The 21,046-nt window shown below is 46.4% G+C and overlaps 1 protein-coding gene across 1 annotated transcript in view; it reads left to right on the top strand.

The window, feature by feature from the left end:
- Positions 1–536: 536 nt before the first annotated feature.
- The window catches only part of LOC146075902 (uncharacterized), a 34,018-nt gene continuing 13,508 nt past the window's right edge, over positions 537–21,046 (top strand). The window contains exons 1-3 of the mRNA XM_083185586.1: positions 537–1,843; positions 2,929–3,079; positions 4,838–4,991. The gene's annotated coding sequence lies outside the window, so the exon portion shown is untranslated. The remainder of the gene's footprint in view (positions 1,844–2,928; positions 3,080–4,837; positions 4,992–21,046) is intronic.

The raw sequence follows: 21,046 nt of genomic DNA, 5'->3' as shown, positions 1-21,046 counted from the left end.
GGTGCCGCGAATCGCGGGAGGGGGGTCGCAGGGGGGTGCCGCCAATCGTGCAAGGGGGGGTCGCGGGGGGGTTCTTTTTGCCGCGAATCGCGGGAGGGAGGTCGCGCGCGGGGGGGGGTGTTTTTTCCGCGAATCGGGGGGGGGTCACGGGGGAGGGTTTGCCGCGATTCGCGGGAGGGGGGGTCGCGGGGTGGTGGTTATGCCGCGAATTGCGGGAGGGGTCGTGGGGGGGGGGTCTTTTTGCAGCGAATCGCGGGAGGGGGGGCAGCGGGGGTGTTTTTGCTGCAAATCGCGGTAGGGGGGGTCGCGGGGGAGCGGGTGTTTTTGCCGCGAAATCTCGGGAGGGGGGGGGAGGTTTTGCCGCAAATCGCGGGAGGGGGGCACTCACCTGGTGGCTGTGGAGTAGCAGTGCTGGGCAACATGGGAAGGCAGTGGGTGTCTGGCACTGTCTGTGGGCTCACTGGGCTGGTTCTCTGTCACATACCTCCCAACATGACCCTCTCCAGGAGGGACACATTGCTCTGTTTCTAGACTTTCCCTTAATGTATGATTGCCATCACCTGTTTTAAACAGGTTAATTTCTCAGAAAGGTGTTCAGCACAGATGAAGGCAATCACACATTAAGAGGAAAGTCCAGGAACAGAGCGTTATAGACACAGACACCCACTTTGAGTGACAGATGTAGCCAAATATATAGGAGATGTGTTTACATCTTAGTTTACACTGTCTGTTTAGGATGGGGGTGCGATGCAATGGGTTAGCCGTCTGTTCGGGCGCATACACGCTGTTAGTGTAAAAATGAACAATAAAGTTAATACCAAATATCACTCTGACCAACCAATGACAGCACATGATTGTTTGATTTGTGCCATTGCTAAAATGGCTGCCTACCAGCGAGCACAACCATTCTCCACTGCGGAGCTGATGTCGCTGGTGGCAGTGATGGAGCGGAGACTGGGGCAGGCAGGCCCCTTCATCACGAATCGGGACAAGCGCCGGGCATATGTTGCGGCCCGGCGCCGCATATTCGCCCGCACTCATGTGCGGAGGACCATCGCCCAACTGGAGAGGCGATGGTCCGACCTGCGGAGGCGGGAGCCGGAGCGTCTGCAGGCTCTGAGGCGGCGTCTTCAACGCTGTAAGTATTTTCGCAAAATACATATAATTGACAGTGGCCAGGATTCGGGCTGCTTCAAAAGTGATAAAATGGAGAGTAATAAACAGGCAGCCAATCAGCTCCTACCTGGCATTTTTCACAGCTCCTACCTGGCATTTTTCAACTACAGTCTGTGACATGACAGGAAGGAGCTGATTGGCTGCGTGTTTATCACTCTACATTGTATAACTTTTGAAGGCTAGTGCATCTAGGCCAGTGAGTGTTTGCATTTTCACATTATTTAATATTAATATTACATGAGGTCAATTGGGTGTTGATGACGTAGAAAAGCCATATACTATATGTGTGATATATAACACATATATAATGTGGTTATGATATGTACTTGTTAGAGTGATTTCAATGTCAAATGACACTCACCCATTTTGTTTGTTTAACCCACAGCGCGGGAGAGAGCCAGACAGGCCCGTGAGGAGGCCACACAGGAGGCCCAGGAGGTGGCCAGTGAGGAGGCCACACAGGAGGCCCAGGAGGTGGCCAGTGAGGAGGACACAGAGGAGGCCCAGGAGGTGGTCACGGAGGAGGACACAGAGGAGGCCCAGGAGGTGTCCCAGGAGGTCGGCCAGGAGGTCGAAGTGGAGGAGGAGGAGGTGACCCTACCCCTCCACGATTTGCCACCACCTCCCAATGTGGAGGATGAAGAGATGGTGGAGCTGCCTGGCAGGGGTAAGTAGACATAATGGGGGACATTTACCAAAATGGATTCGTAGAAAAAAGGTGTATTCGTAGGCAGAAATACACCTTTTTTTTACGAATTTGTATTTTCGGGATTTACAATCCCAAAAATACAACAATTTGTAGTCCTAAAGATGGAACATTCGTATTTGTATTTACATATACGAATGTCTACACCATCGATAGGATACGACAGAAATCACCATTCAAAAGAATGGTGGTTCCTGATGTACTAAGCAGCTGTACTGATAATACGGCTGCTAAGTGGTGTGAAACACCCACGCAAATACGACAGGAAAATAGAACACCATTTTCCTGTTCTATTTGCGTTTTAGCCTGCACGGATCAGTCAGATCCGTGCAGGCTTCAGTGAAAAAAAATAGAAAAATAAATAAATTTAAAAAAAAACGGCGTGGGGTCCACCCCACAGCCGTAACCAGCACCAGGCTGAAGGAGCCGGGGCCGGTAATTAAAAATCAGGGAACCCGACAAATATGGGCTCCCCGATTTTTAACAACCAGCCCCAGGCTCCAGGTCCGGGGCTGGTTCCCAAAATACGGGGGACAAAATGACTAGGGGTCCCCCGTATTTCAAGAACCAGTCCCAGGCACAACCAGTCAGCAGGGTAATGCCACAGCCGGGGGGAGACTTTTTATGCAAGTCCCCCCGGCCAAAGCATTCATCCCTGTGACCGGTCAGCCTGGCCAGGGGCCCTGGGGGAGTGGGGACCCCCCCAATGAAGGGGTCCCCCCCCTCCAGGACTTACCTGACCAGGCTGAAGCCTGGTACTGTCCCCGATGCCCCTGGGCGGTGGGCATCGGGCTGATTATCGTGTAAAAAAAGAGATGAAACTATTGTTTTTTACTGTGGCACTACAAGTGCCAGCAAGCCTCCCCAGCAAGCTGGGACTTGGAGAACCACAAGTCCCAGCCTGCTGGGCATTAAAGGGCCCGCTGGCACTTGTAGTTCCACAGTTAAAAAAATAGTGCACAAAACACACTGACACACTTTTAAAATAAAACTTTATTACATACAAAGCCCACACATACTAATACTTACCTATCTTCTTTCCATAGGTATCCCTGGTCCTGTGTCGTCGTCTTCTGGTCCTGTGTCGTCTTCTTCCTCCATGTCGACCGTCGCTGTCGCCGTCCGGATCCGATGAAATCCATTTGGGAAGCTGTGGAAGGAAACCATACTCACCTGTCCCAGCGCGACGTAGTCCAGGTAAGTGTCTTGGCAAAAAAACAAACCGACAGCCCGAAACCAAGCGGACACGGAGACGCATGGTACTGTGTGTACATCGTGCGGCTCCACCTCCCGAATGCCGCTATTGGCCGCCTTGTGGCCTAGCGGCTCCTGATTGGCCGCTAGGCCGCAAGGCGGCCAATAGCGGCATTCGGGAGGCGGAGCCGCACGATGTAAACAAACACCATGTAAACAAACAAAAATCTGCGGCATTTTTCTCTGGCTTCTACAATCAGTGATAATGGGTACCCTTTCTCTTTAAAACGTGAGCAGTATATATCAGCCTGTTTTTCGAACTGCTCCAAAGTGCTGCAGTTCCCTTGTGGTAAAAACTATGTGGGGCAGACAAAGCGCACACTAAAAATTAGGATACTTGAACACTATAGAAATATTAAAAATAAAGTATCCAATCATAGTGTACCCCGACATTTCGCTAAATTTCATAACAGTGATCCCACAGGGATGAAATTTATGGCATTGGAACATATAAAGATAGATCCAAGAGGGGGTAATAGAGATAAGCGGCTCCTCAGACAGGAATCCTACTGGATCTATAGTCTCAATGCGTTAAGTCCAGCTGGTCTGAATGAAGGTTTAGAAATTTTTCCCTTTATACGTTAAGATAATTCCACTCATTGAAAGCTTTGTCTCTTACCTATTTTTCTTCACTTTCCTTTCTGTATATTTAGCTTTTGTATATATATATTTTTTTAAATGAGATATATGTCCATTTTTGTACTTTTATACATCACAATGTCTTTTACTGTTTTTATAAGAATGTAAATGCCGTTAATATACTATGTATTCCATTTGTATTCCTGAAACATGTTATAATGATTAATCAATTATCATCAATATGAAGTTTTATATGTATTTTTATCTATCAATCAAACCTGTTAAATATCAGCACTTCTATTTAATCATATTTTATGTTCCCAATTAGATTTTATGTATGCTTTTATAAATTTGACAGTGTATTCTGTGATAGTGATGTAATTATATCAATTATGTAGTTGACACTGTGCTGGTATAAATGAGGTGACTGACCGACGCTAGGCCAGCCCTCTGACGAAGTTGATACGAAACGCGTAGGGGCGTGGCCTAGCGTCGTGATCAATCCCACTACTGCTGCTACACGTTGGAGACCAGACGAGTGTAACCGGCTCCATCAGGTGCATCGCACCACTCTCATGCTGTCTGACTGCGGTGAATGAGAACCGCCAACGTTGGTACGTTTTATCCACACTTGCTTTTACCTTGTGCTGAACAATAAAAATTTGTTTTTTCAAACTGATTCATGCACTATCAGCGCCCGTTCTCTTCTTTCTCTAGAAAATCCTTACCTGTTGTATACAGGTCAAACCTTTGTGTGTGAGATACGGAGCGGCCAGGTTAAAGGAACCTGAGTGATATACTTCTAAAGGCATTGGAATTTTTTCTCTTCGGATTGTGGACTTTAATTTTGTCCCTAGTTCAATAGAGGTTCAGCGCGCTGTTTATATTCTGTTATATATATATATATATATATATATATATATATATATATATATAATATATATATATATATATATATATATATATATATATATATACACACATTTTCTTTATTGAAAACTCCTTGTGTCTGTAGATGTATTACTTGTCACATTGCACTAGTTAGAATACTTTAGCTTTTGTCCTATCTGTAATCCTGCTACACTGGTTTATGGCTTGCTGTGCTTTGTCATGTTATTACAGGTTTGGAACATCTGGGCACCCGTAGTTGTAGTACAGAGAGGACTACAGGATGACGTCAGAGAGGCGGAGTCACGTGACCAGACAGGAAGTCCCTCTGGTATCTGCAGACGGAGCTGGCCGGACTCCATTCCGAATACACACATCACAGGCTGAGGTATATAATCTGTGTATTATTGTATTTCCTGTGTGACCTCTGCACCCTGCACTCTAGGGATGGGACATCAGTTATATGATGTTTTCAAAATTGGTTACAAAACATCATTTAGACCTAAACATTGGTACTCTAAAACCGATGTTTCAATTGCTTTTTTTTTAATAAACTGTCTAGTTAAGCCTATAATACAGTAATAAACTTATGAGATGATAAATAATCCTTCTATTAAGTTTATCTTGTTGGAGGCTTACAGCTTACACACACATTGGATACATGATTCATGCTTTGTGGTAAATCAAATCTGTCACGGAGGGGAAAAAGTGAAGCATTAACTAGCAAAAATGTATTGCAACAACTCACAGCATACACACAGCCCAGTACAGACACTACTACACTATACCATATATACACACACAGCCCAGTACAGACACTACTACACCATGCCATATATACACACACAGCCTAGTACATACACTACTACACCATGCCATATATACACACACAGCCCAGTACAGACACTACTACACCATGCCATATATACACACACAGCCCTGTACAGACACTACTACACCATGCCATATATACACACACAGCCAGTACATACACTACTACACCATGCCATATATACACATACACAGCCCAGTACATACACTACTACACCATGCCATATATACACACAGCCCAGTACAGACACTACTACACTATACCATATATACACACACAGCCCAGTACAGACACTACTACACCATGCCATATATACACACACAGCCTAGTACATACACTACTACACCATGCCATATATACACACAGCCCAGTACAGACACTACTACACTATACCATATATACACACACAGCCCAGTACAGACACTACTACACCATGCCATATATACACACACAGCCTAGTACATACACTACTACACCATGCCATATATACACACACAGCCCAGTACATACACTACTACACCATGCCATATATACACATACACAGCCCAGTACATACACTACTACACCATGCCATATATACACACACAGCCAGTACATACACTACTACACCATGCCATATATACACATACACAGCCCAGTACATACACTACTACACCATGCCATATATACACACAGCCCAATACAGACACTACTACACCATGCCATATATACACACACAGTCCAGTACATACACTACTACACCATGCCATATATACACACAGCCCAGTACAGACACTACTACACCATGCCATATATACACACACAGCCCAGTACAGACACTACTACACCATGCCATATATACACACACACAGCCCAGTACATACACTACTACACCATGCCATATATATATACAGCCCAGTACAGACACTACTACACCATGCCATATATACACACACAGTCCAGTACATACACTACTATACCATGCCATATATATACACACAGCCCAGTACATACACTACTACACCATGCCATATATATACACACACAGCTCAGTACATACACTACTACACCATGCCATATATATATATATATATATATATATATATATATATATATATATATACACACAGCCCAGTACATACACTACTACACCATGCCATATACACACACAGCCCACTACACCATGCCATATATATACACACACAGCTCAGTACATACACTACTACACCATGCCATATATATATATATATATATATATATATATATATATATATATACACACAGCCCAGTACATACACTACTACACCATGCCATATACACACACAGCCCAGTACATGCACTATTACACCATGCCATATATACACACTCAGCCCAGTACAGACACTACTACACCATGCCATATATACACACAGCCCAGTACATACACTACTACACCATGCCATATATACACACACAGCCCAGTACATACACTGCTACACCATGCCATATATATACACAGCCAGTACATACACTACTACACCATGCCATATATACACACAGCCCAGTACATACACTACTACACCATGCCATATATACACACACAGCCCAGTACAGACACTACTACAGCATGCCATATATACACACACAGCCCAGTACAGACACTACTACACCATGCCATATATACAAACACAGCCCAGTACAGACATTACTACACCATGCCATATATATATATATATATATATATATATATATATATATATATATATACACACAGCCTAGTACATACACTACTACACCATGCCATATACACACACAGCCCAGTACATGCACTATTACACCATGCCATATATACACACTCAGCCCAGTACAGACACTACTACACCATGCCATATATACACACAGCCCAGTACATACACTACTACACCATGCCATATATAAACACAGCCCAGTACATACACTACTACACCATGCCATATATATACACAGCCCAGTACATACACTACTACGCCATGCCATATATACACACACCCCAGTACAGACACTACTACACCATGCCATATATACACACAGCCCAGTACATACACTACTACACCATGCCATATATACACACAGCCCAGTACAGACACTACTACACCATGCCATATATACACACACAGCCCAGTACATACACTACTACACCATGCCATATATACACACAGCCCAGTACATACACTACTACACCATGCCATATATACACACACAGCCCAGTACAGACACTACTACAGCATGCCTTATATACATACACAGCCCAGTACATACACTACTACACCATGCCATATATACACACACAGCCCAGTACATACACTACTACACCATGCCATATATACACACACAGCCCAGTACATACACTACTACACCATGCCATATACACACAGCCCAGTACATACACTGCTACACCATGCCATATATACACACACAGCCCAGTACAGACACTACTACAGCATGCCTTATATACATACACAGCCCAGTACATACACTGCTACACCATGACATATATATACACAGCCCAGTACATACACTACTACACCATGCCATATAGATATACACAGCCCAGTACAGACACTACTACACCATGCCATATACACACACACAGCCCAGTATAGACACTACTACACCATGCCATATATACACACACAGTCCAGTACATACACTATTACACCATGCCATATATATACACACAGCCCAGTACATACACTACTACACCATGCCATATATACACACAGCCCAGTACAGACACTACTACACTATGCCATATATACACACACAGCCCAGTATAGACACTACTACACCATGCCATATATACACACACAGCCCAGTACATACACTACTACACCATGCCATATATACACACACTGCCCAGTACATATACTACTACACCACGCCATATATATACACACACACACAGCCCAGTACATACACTACTACATCCAGTGCTATTTTTGTAGGAAAATAGGTTCAGGAACTGTGGGCGGGGCAGAAAGTGGGCGGTGATATGGGAGGAGCTACAAAGGGGCGGGGCATTACATAAAAAAAAGAAAGATAAGAAAACCATAATTCCTCCCAACAGTGGCAGTAACATAACAATCCCCAGCAGCAAAGTGGACAATATGCGCACACCTTAGGCACGCAAGGGTGTAACATCACTGCAAGGGGCACAGCATTGCAGGAAAAGACTACTTTATACCGCAGTTTTGCAACCTGCACGCAGAGAATTGGCCCATTATACATATGCCCCACCCACTCCGTAACGCTTATTATACATATGCCACACACAGAGATGCCTATTATACATATGCCACACACCGTGATGCCCATTATACATATGCCACACACCGTGATGCCCATTATACATATGCCACACACCGTGATGCCCATTATACATATACCACACACAGAGATGGCCATTATACATATGCCACACAGAGATGCACATTATACATATGCCCCACTCCGTGATGCTCATTATACATATGCCACACACCGTGATGCCCATTATACATATACCACACACAGAGATGGCCATTATACATATACCACACACAGAGATGGCCATTATACATATGCCACACAGAGATGCCCATTATACATATGCCACACACCGTGATGCCCATTATACATATGCCACACACAGAGATGGCCATTATACATATGCCACACAGTGTGATGCCCATTATACATATGCCACACACCGTGATGCCTATTATACATATGCCACACAGAGATGCACATTATACCTTTGCCACACACCGTGATGCCTATTATACATATCCCACACACAGTGATGCAAATTATACATATGCCACACACAGAGATGCCCATTATACCTTTGCCACACCGTGATGCCCATTATACATATGCCACACAGAGATGCACATTATACATATGCCACACACAGAGATGCACATTATACCTTTGCCACACACCGTGATGCCCATTATACATATGCCCCACTCCGTGATGCTCATTATACATATGCCACACACAGAGATGGCCATTATACATATGCCACACAGAGATGCACATTATACCTTTGCCACACACCGTGATGCCTATTATACATATGCCACACACAGTGATGCAAATTATACATATGCCACACACAGAGATGCCCATTATACATATGCCACACACCGTGATACCCATTATACATATGCCACACACAGAGATGATTATTATACATATGCCACACAGAGATGCACATTATACCTTTGCCACACACCGTGATGCCTATTATACATATGCCACACACAGTGATGCAAATTATACATATGCCACACACCGTGATGCCCATTATACATATGCCACACACCGTGATACCCATTATACATATGCCACACACAGAGATGGCCATTATACATATGCCACACAGAGATGCACATTATACCTTTGCCACACACCGTGATGCCTATTATACATATCCCACACACAGTGATGCAAATTATACATATGCCACACACAGAGATGCCCATTATACCTTTGCCACACAGAGATGCTCGTTATACATATGCCACATACAGAGATGCCCATTAAACATATGCCACACAGAGAGATGCCCGTTATACATATGGCCCACACAGAGATATATATATATATATGTTTGGGGAAGCTAGACTTCCGCTAGCTAGAGGGCGCATGGAAGCCTGGCAATATTTATACACTGCATGTTGCACTCTCCCTCCTAATGTAATGTAGGCAGAGGGTAATGTCCAGGCAAGACAGAGTGACAGGAGAGAGAGGAAAATGGTGATGTAGTGCTACAATGGAGAGGTAGATGGTGATGCAGTGGGTGATGGGGAGAGATAGAGAGACAAAGGTGGCTACAGGGAGAGACATAGGGAGCTGGGGAAGGTGGAGAAAGGGATGGGAATGAGAGGTATGGGAGACTGGGACAGTGAGAGGGGAGAGGAGTGACGCACAGAGAGCGAGGGAAGAGAGGAGGTGAGTGGAATAGAGAGAGGGGGGTGAGAAATGGGCAGTGAGGGGACAGGGAGGGTGTGAGTGAGAGATAAAAATAGGGGGGAGAGAGCGAAGACAGAGAATGTAGAGAACGAGAGGATGCATGAGAGGGGAGAGTAAGTGAGAGGGGGCAAGAGAATGAGGGGGTAGGTGGAGGGGGTAGAGGAGGAGAGAAAGAGAGGGGGAGAGAGGGATTGTGTGAAAGGGGAAAGTGAGTGATGGGGGGGAGGGGAGAGTGAGAGATGGGCAGAATGAGAAAATGAAGAGAGGGAGAGTGTGTGAGGGGGAGAGGAGGGTGAGAGTAAGTGACAGAGGGAAAGAGAGTGGGGGAAGGGAGAGTGGGTTGAGAGGAAAGGGAGATAAGGAGTATGTGAGATGGGGAGCGAAAGAGAGATGGGAGGAGAGAGGGAGGGGTCGCAGGGCCGGTGCAAGGTATCTGCCTACTCCCCCCCCCCCCCATATTCCCACATACACACACCAATACTCCAGGAGAGTATTGGTGTGTGTATGTGGGAATATGGGGAGGAAAGGAGGTTGTAGAGGAGGAGACAGGGGTTAGAGGAGGAGAGGAAGTGGTAGAGGAGGAGAGAGAGTTGTATAGGAGGAGAGGGGGAAGAGAAGGAGAGATGGGTTTAGGGGTGGAAACAGGGGTTAGAGGAGATGGGGGTGGTAGAGAGGTAGATGGGAGGTAGATGAAGAGAAGGAGTAGTATAGGAGTAAAGGTGGTGTAGAGGATGATATGGGAGTGGTAGAGCAGGAGAGGTGGTGGTATAGGAGGAGAGGGGGTGGTATAGGAGGAGAGGGGGGTGTAGAGGAGGAGAGGGGGGTGTAGAGGAGGAGAGGGAGTGTAGAGGAGGAGAGGGAGTGTAGAGGAGGAGAAGGGTGGTGGTAGAGGAGGAGAAAGGGGTTGGTAGAGGAGGAGATGGGGGGAAGTAGAGGAGGAGATGGGATGGTAGAGGAGGAGATGGGGGTAGTAGAGAAGGAGATGTGGGGTAGTAGAGGAGGAGATGGGATGGTAGAGGAGGAGTTGGGGGGTGGTAGAGTAGGAGAAGGGGGTGGAGAGAGGATGGTATAGGAGGAGAAGGGGGTGGTACAGAAGGAGATGGGTGCTATAGGGGGGAGAGGGGATGGTATAGGAGGAGACGGGCGTGGTATAGGAGAAGAGGGGTGGTATAGGGGGAGGGGGGGTAGAGGTGAGGGGGTGGTAGAGGAGGAGACAGGGGTTAGAGGAGGAGAGGGGGTTGTATAGGAGGAGAGGGGGTAGAGAAGGAAAGGGGGGTTTAGTTGAGGAAATGGGTTAGAGGAGACGGGGGGTGGTAGAGGGGAGATGGGAGGTAGATGAAGAGTAGGAGTAGTAAAGGGGTGTAGAGGAGGATATGGAAGTGGTAGAGGAGAAGAGGTGGTGGTAGAGCAGGAGAAGGGGTGGTATTGGAGGAGAGGGGGGTGTAGAGGAGGAGAGGGAGTGTAGAGGAGGAGAGGGAGTGTAGAGGAGGAGAGGGAGTGTAGAGGAGGAGAAGGGTGGTGGTAGAGGAGGAGAAGGGTGGTGGTAGAGGAGGAGATGGGGGGTAGTAGAGGAGGAGATGGGGGGTAGTAGAGGAGGAGATGGGGGGTAGTAGAGGAGGAGATTGGATGGAAGAGGAGGAGATGGGGGGTGGTAGAGGAGGAGAAGGGGGTGGAAAGAGGATGGTATAGGAGGAGAAGGGGGTGGTAGAGGAGGAGAGGGGTGCGATAGGGGGAGAGGGGATGATATAGGAGGAGACGGGGTGGTAGAGGTGAAGAGGGGTGGTATAGTGGAGAGGGGGGGAGTAGAGGAGGTGAGGGGGCGGTAGAGGAGGAGAGGAGGGTGGTAGAGAAGGGAGAGCAGGCAGGTGTTTGATTGAGGGGGAGTAAGGATTAGGAGGCGCAAAATAATTTCTGTAACTATCAAAGTGGCGAGTGTACCTCAGGCAGCTCTCCCTCTCTCCAGCGCCGGGCCTCCTCCTCCCGCTCACCGCGTGCCAGGACCTCTTGTCTGCGATCCCCTGGTGTAGAGCCTCAACCCCCTATCTGCGGCACCCAGGCCTCCTCCTTCCAATCCACGGTGACACTTCCTCCCGCCATCCACAGCAACGTGTCTCCTCCTGATCCGTGGCGCTGGCAGCAGAGGGCTGCAACTCCTTGGAAGAGCAGGAGACGGGGTTATAGAGGAGGAAAAGGGGGTGGTAAAAGAGGAGAGGAGGTTGCATAGGAGGAGAGGGGGTGTAGGGGAGGAAACGGGTTAGAGGAGAGGGGGGGTTTAAAAGAGGAGGAAAGGGGGATGGTAGAGGAGGAGAGGGTGGTGGTGGTAGAGAAGGGAGAGCAGACAGGTGTTTGAAAGTTACAGAAATTACTTTGCGCCTCCTAATCCTTCCTCCCCCTCAGTGGCGAGTGTACCTCAGGCAGCTCTCCCTCTCTCCAGCGTGGGCCTCCACCGGTATGCCTGGCCTCTTGTCTGAGGACCCCTGGTGCAGAGCTAGGGTTGCCACCTTTGTGTTGAGAGATTCCTGGACATTGGCCTGCCCACAGCCTGCCCCTTGACCCACCCACAGCCCCACCCCTTGGTCTGCCTTATCATGGTTTTTTTTAACCCTTGCTTCAATTCTATTCTGGATTTTGCACGCCATAATGCCCCTTACATGTTACATCGCACACCGTGGTGCCCCTAACACGTTACATCACACACCGTGATGCCCCTTACACGTTACATCGCACACCGTGATGCCCCTTACACGTTACATCGCACACCGTGATGCCCCTTACACGTTACATCGCACACCGTGATGCCCCTTACACGTTACATCGCACACCGTGATGCCCCTTACACATTACATCGCACACCGTGATGCCCCTTACACGTTACATCACACACGGATGCCCCTTACACGTTACATCACACACGGATGCCCCTTACACGTTACATCACACACGGATGCCCCTAACACGTTACATCACACACGGATGCCCCTTACACGTTACATCACACACTGATGCCCCTTAAACGTTACATCACACACGGATGCCCCTTACACGTTACATCACACACGGATGCCCTTTACACGTTACATCACACACGGATGCCCCTTACACGTTACATCACACACGGATGCCCCTTACACGTTACATCACACACGGATGCCCCTTACACGTTACATCACACACGGATGCCCCTTACACGTTACATCACACACTGATGCCCCTTACACGTTACATCACACACGGATGCCTCTTACACGTTACATCACACACGGATGCCCCTTACACGTTACATCACACACGGATGCCCCTTACACGTTACATCACACACGGATGCCCCTTACACGTTACATCACACACCGTGATGCCCCTTACACGTTACATCACACACGGATGCCCCTTACACGTTACATCACACACGGATGCCCCTTACACGTTACATCACACACGGATGCCCCTTACACGTTACATCACACACGGATGCCCCTTACACGTTACATCACACACGGATGCCCCTTACACGTTACATCACGCACGGATGCCCCTTACACGTTACATCACGCACGGATGCCCCTTACACGTTACATCACGCACTGATGCCCCTTACACGTTACATCACTCACGGATGCCCCTTACACGTTACATCACACACGGATGCCCCTTACACGTTACATGACACACGGATGCCCCTTACACGTTACATGACACACGGATGCCCCTTACATGTTACATGACACACTGATGCCCCTTACATGTTACATGACACACTGATGCCCCTTACATGTTACATCACTCACTGATGCCCCTTACATGTTACATCACACACGGATGCCCCTTACACGTTACATCACACACGGATGCCCCTTACACGTTACATCACACACGGATGCCCCTTACACGTTACATCACACACTGATGCCCCTTACACGTTACATCACACACTGATGCCCCTTACACGTTACATCACACACGGATGTGTGTGTACACCATGCCATATATACACACAGACCAGTACATACACTACTACACCATGCCATATACACACACACAGACCAGTACATACTCTACTACACCATGCCATATATACACACAGCCCAGTACAGATACTACTCCACCATGCCATATACACACAGCCCAGTACAGACACTACTACACCATGCCATATATACACACACACACACACAGCCCAGTACAGACACTACTACACCATGCCATATACACACACAGCACAGTACAGACACTACTACACCATGCCATATATATACACGCAGCCCAGTACAGACACTACTGTACCATGCCATGTACACACACAGCCCAGTACATACACTACTACACCATGCCATATATACACACACAGCCCAGTACAGACACTACGACACCATGCCATATATACACACAGCCCAGTACATGCACTACAACAGCATGTCATATATACACACAGCCCAGTACAGACACTACTACACCATGCCATATATACACACACAGCCCAGTACATACACTACTACACCATGCCATATATACACACAGCCCAGTACACACACTACTACACCATGCCATATATACACACACAGCCCAGTACATACATTACTACACCATGCCATATATATATACACACAGCCCAGTACATACACTACTACACCATGCAATATATACACACACAGCTCAGTACATGCACTACTACACCATGCCATATATACACACAGCCCAGTACAGACTACTACACCATGCCATATATACACACAGCCCAGTACAGACACTATTACACCATGCCATATATACACACAGCCCAGTACAGACACTATTACACCATGCCATATATACACAGCCCAGTACATACACTACTACACCATGCCATATACACACACAGCCCAGTACAGACACTACTACATCATGCCATATATACACAGCCCAGTACATACACTACTACACCATGCCATATACACACAGCCCAGTACAGACAGTACTATACCATGCCATATATACACACAGCTCAGTACATGCACTACTACAGCATGCCATATATACACACACAGCCCAGTACAGACACTACTACACCATGCCATATATACACACACAGCCCAGTACATACAGTACTATACCATGCCATATATACACACAGCTCAGTACATGCACTACTACAGCATGCCATATATACACACACAGCCCAGTACAGACACTACTACACCATGCCATATATACACACACAGCCCAGTACATACACTATTACACCATGCCATATATACACACACAGCCCAGTACAGACACTACTACACCATGCCATATATACACACACAGCCCAGTACAGACACTACTACATCATGCCATATATACACACACAGCCCAATACAGACACTACTACACTATGCCATATATACACACAGCCCAGTACAGACACTACTACACCATGCCATATATACACACAGCCCAGTACATGCACTACTACAGCATGCCATATATATATATATATATACATACACACAGCCCAGTACAGGCACTTCTACACCATGCCATATATACACACACAGCCCAGTACATACACTACTACACCATGCCATATATACACACACAGCCCAATACATACACTACTACACCATGCCATATATACACACACAGCCCAGTACAGACACTACTACACCATGCCATATATACACACACAGCCCAGTGCAGACACTACTACATCATGCCATATATACACACACAGCCCAATACAGACACTAGTACACCATGCCATATATACACACACACAGCCCAGTACATACACTACTACACCATGCCATATACACACACAGCCCAGTACATACACTACTACAGCATGCCATATACACACACAGCCCAGTACAGACACTACTACACCATGCCATATACACACACAGCCCAGTACAGACAGTACTACACCATGCCATATACACACAGCCCAGTACAGACACTACTACACCATGCCATATATACACACAGCCCAGTACACACACTACTACACCATGCCATATATACACACACAGCCCAGTACATACATTACTACACCATGCCATATATATATATATACACACAGCCCAGTACATACACTACTACACCATGCCATATATACACACACAGCTCAGTACATGCACTACTATACCATGCCATATATACACACAGCCCAGTTCAGACTACTACACCATGCCATATATACACACAGCCCAGTACAGACACTATTACACCATGCCATATATACACACAGCCCAGTACAGACACTACTACATCATGCCATATATACACAGCCCAGTACATACACTACTACACCATGCCATATACACACAGCCCAGTACAGACACTACTACAGCATGTCATATATACACACAGCCCAGTACATACACTACTACAGCATGCCATATATACACACACAGCCCAGTACAGACACTACTACACCATGCCATATATACACACACAGCCCAGTACATACACTATTACACCATGCCATATATACACACACAGCCCAGTACAGACACTACTGCACCATGCCATATATACACACACAGCCCAGTACAGACACTACTACATCATGCCATATATACACACACAGCCCAATACAGACACTACTACACTATGCCATATATACACACAGCCCAGTACAGACACTACTACACCATGCCATATATACACACAGCCCAGTACATGCACTACTACAGCATGCCATATATATATATACACACAGCCCAGTACAGGCACTTCTACACCATGCCATATATACACACACAGCCCAGTACAGACACTACTACACCATGCCATATATACACACACAGACCAGTACATACACTACTACACCATGCCATATATACACACACAGCCCAGTACAGACACTACTACACCATGCCATATATACACACACAGCCCAGTGCAGACACTACTACATCATGCCATATATACACACACAGCCCAATACAGACACTAGTACACCATGCCATATATACACACACACACAGCCCAGTACATACACTACTACACCATGCCATATATACACACACACAGCCCAGTACATACACTACTACAGCATGCCATATACACACACAGCCCAGTACAGACACTACTACACCATGCCATATACACACACAGCCCAGTACAGACAGTACTACACCATGCCATATACACACAGCCCAGTACATACACTACTACACCATGCCATATATATACACACAGCCCAGTACATACACTACTAGACCATTCCATATATATACACACAGCCCAGTACATACACTACTATACCATGCCATATACACACACACAGCCAAGTACATACACTACTACACCATGCCATATACACACACAGCCCAGTACATACACTACTACACCATGCCATATATACACACACACAGCCCAGTACAGACACTACTACACCATGCCATATATACACACACAGCCTAGTACATACACTACTACCTTGCATGCCATATATACACACAGCCCAGTACAGACACTACTACACCATGCCATATATACACACACAGCTCAGTACATACACTACTACACCATGCCATGTACACACACAGCCCAGTACATACACTACTATACAGTACATGCCATATATACAGTACATGCCATATATATATATATATATATATATATATATATATATAAATGTAAAGATGTCCCCTTTGTAGTGCTATTCAACCACTTGTTTAATAAACATGCTCATCGCGTTTCATCCATCAAATGTACCTGGACGTCAGGAGCATTCTGAGGAAGTCTGGGTACATTTGATGGATGAAACGCGTTGAGCAGGGAACACAGACTGTTGTCATCTTGTTGTAATATTAAAATGATTTTATAGTACTGCACTAGGTTCTCCAATGTTCTGCAGCTTTCTTCTAATTTTCTAATATATGTTGGAACATTGGGCCTTATTCTAGTTCACTCTTTCTGACAAAATCCTTCTTAGATGGACAAAACCATGTGCACTGCAGGTGGGGCAGATGTTACTTGTGCAGAGATAATTAGATTTTGGTGGGGTTTTACTTCAAAGTGAGATCTATATTGCAGTGTAAAAATAAAACAGCCAGTATTTACCTTGCACAGAAACAAAATAACTCACCCAAATCGAATTCTCTCTGCACATTTTACATCTGCCCCACCTGCAGTGCACATGGTTTTGTCCATCTAAGAAGGATTTTGTCAGAAAGAGTGAACCAAAATAAGGACCATTGTGAGAGAAGAGGAGTGGTCTCTGGAGGAGCTGGATGATTGGCTGTACATGCTCATTAAACAAGTGGTGGAATACCACTACAGAAGGTACACCTTTACATTTTGGGTGTGCTATGGTGGAGGGTTGGAAAGTGACATTCCTTTATTATCCACACTTGTTGGCAGGAGGGGTTATGCAGATGTGCTGTCTATAAATCGCACCACCGCAGTTATGGAAACTCGTCTGCCGCGGCTTGCCAATCTTTAGTACTCGCAGGAAGCTAAAAAACAAAAATATTATTACACAAATGTGATTAAAATGAGTTTTTTTAAACATACAGATGAAATTTTTGGGGTTTCACGTTTTGAGCCGACATGTGCTGACAGGCCGTATTCATACCGTACCATCACCGAGGGTGTAGAGGGAGAATATGATAGGGTGACGGGTGCAGTGAGCCATGCGGGAGGATGCGGTACACTGACACAGCGTCCATGTCATCTTACATTGGAATTTGGGACAAAACAATGGGATAAATTCATGTTGACCTTTTAATTGTCAGTGTTGACCTTCCCATTGTCAACCTAATGCTTGTGTCGACCATCCGATCCTGTTGACCTTAGCCATGTTGACCTATTTCATGTTTCGACCTAAGCCGTGTTGACCTTCATACAGTCAATCCTATGACCCAAACCCCGAGCATGTAACCCCCTGGCAATGAGCATATATGCAAACAGCACTTTTGTGCCATAATATGTAATGGGCATTACGTTGTTTGGCATAATGTGTAATGGGCATTACAATGTGTGGCATAATATGTAATGGGCATTACGTTGTTTGGCATAATGTGTAATGGGCATTACAATGTGTGGCATAATATGTAATGGGCATTACGTTGTTTGGCATAATGTGTAATGGGCATTACGACGTGTGGCATAATATGTAATGGGCATTACGACGTGTGGCATCATGTGTAATGGTGTGCTTAATCCTTTTACTTTGCGGCAAGGCCTCTACCTGGCACAATGTGTATAAGTGCACTACTGTGTGGTGTTATATGTAAATAGGACACTACTTTGTGGTGTAATGTGAATTGGTACTATTATGTGGCAATGCCCCTTCCCACGAAGCCATGCCCTATATTTTTGCCCCCCCCCCAATGATGTCATACAATTTCAAATGCTAAGACACAGACCACCACCACCCACCCACCTGCACCTCAGTTTATGCGTTATTTGCAGATAGATACCTACATGCGGTAGATGTAGAGGACCTTATTCTGGTTGTCTTGCAATGCTGCAGATTCACAGCCTATTCAGTCCCCCAGATGCCGCTCTGTAAATTCTGGTTGGCCCCCCCCCCTCGCACCACGGCTATGCTCACACAGGCTGCAAATAGATGTTTAACATAAACATTTATTTGCAGGCCGGGGGGGGGGGACTCTCACCATCGAATGGTTTGGTGAGTGCACAAATATATAAATGACTCTCGTCACTTAGATATCCGTGCACATTTGGAAGGAAGTGAGCAGGCAACTGACATCCTGGCTCAATTACCATGGGAATACTCAGCGTTTGCATGGGAACGCCATGGGCACGACTATCTGCCACTGCTCCGCTCCCCCCGTCCAGACTTGGGTGCGTGCGCCCAGCTTATGCATATAGTGCGAGCGTCTCACACAATCATGCATCCCATTGCCACAAATGAAGTACGCAAGCATGTCACACTCAGGCGTGTCCCATTCTCTGCACATGTCGCGCAGAGACAGAAAGCTATGGAGCCCCATCCAGATGAATAACCGCTGCTCCATCTGTATATACAACAGTTGTAACAGTTCACAAAACATGTGAGGTGTGTATTTATTTACCTTTAACAACTGGTTCTGCAGCACATCTACTATAGCTTTGCACATCTCTGGGATGATACGCCCCAGTGCCTGTGCAGAGATGAAGACTCGAACTTCAGATCCTCCAGTAACCACCCTGTAGCCAGGAACCTCAGGGTAGCCTCAAGCCTCTCCTCAGCAGGGATGGCCCTCTGCAGGCTGGTATCTAGTCTCTCAATGTAGGGAGTCACCAGGCCCAGCAATGCCTGGAAGGTAGCGTCATCCATGTGCAAGTAATTGCGATAGTCCTCTGGGTTGTTCTCCCTTATCTGGGTCAGTAGTGACATGTGAGAGAGCGAGTCTCTTCAGCAGCCACTCCTAGTTCCAGCAGGACCTCACGCTCTTCCATTGCTGATTCCTCTCACATCTCAACGTCAGAAAGCCGTAGGCTTGCAGAAGGTGATAGTGATAAGAAGCCATCACAGAATAGGATAAAGCAACTTGGGGCAGATGTATTATAGAGGCGCTTAGTGCGCCGCTATAAAACTTCCTGCTTTGCCTCATTAAGGAGGAGAAGAAGGAGGGGAGACTGACAAGATGTATTAACATCTTCTATGCTGAAGTGGGGGAGCGCTAATTCCACCCTCCGGAGATGTCCCCTCCTGGAGTTTACACTGATGCGCCGTCTCC

The sequence above is a fragment of the Crinia signifera genome, chromosome 4 (assembly GCF_055691185.1).
Source record: "Crinia signifera chromosome 4, ASM5569118v1, whole genome shotgun sequence".
Lineage (NCBI taxonomy): Eukaryota > Metazoa > Chordata > Amphibia > Anura > Myobatrachidae > Crinia > Crinia signifera.
The sequence above is the reverse complement of the archived record's forward strand: the minus strand, read 5'-3'. Positions and strand labels throughout refer to the sequence as shown.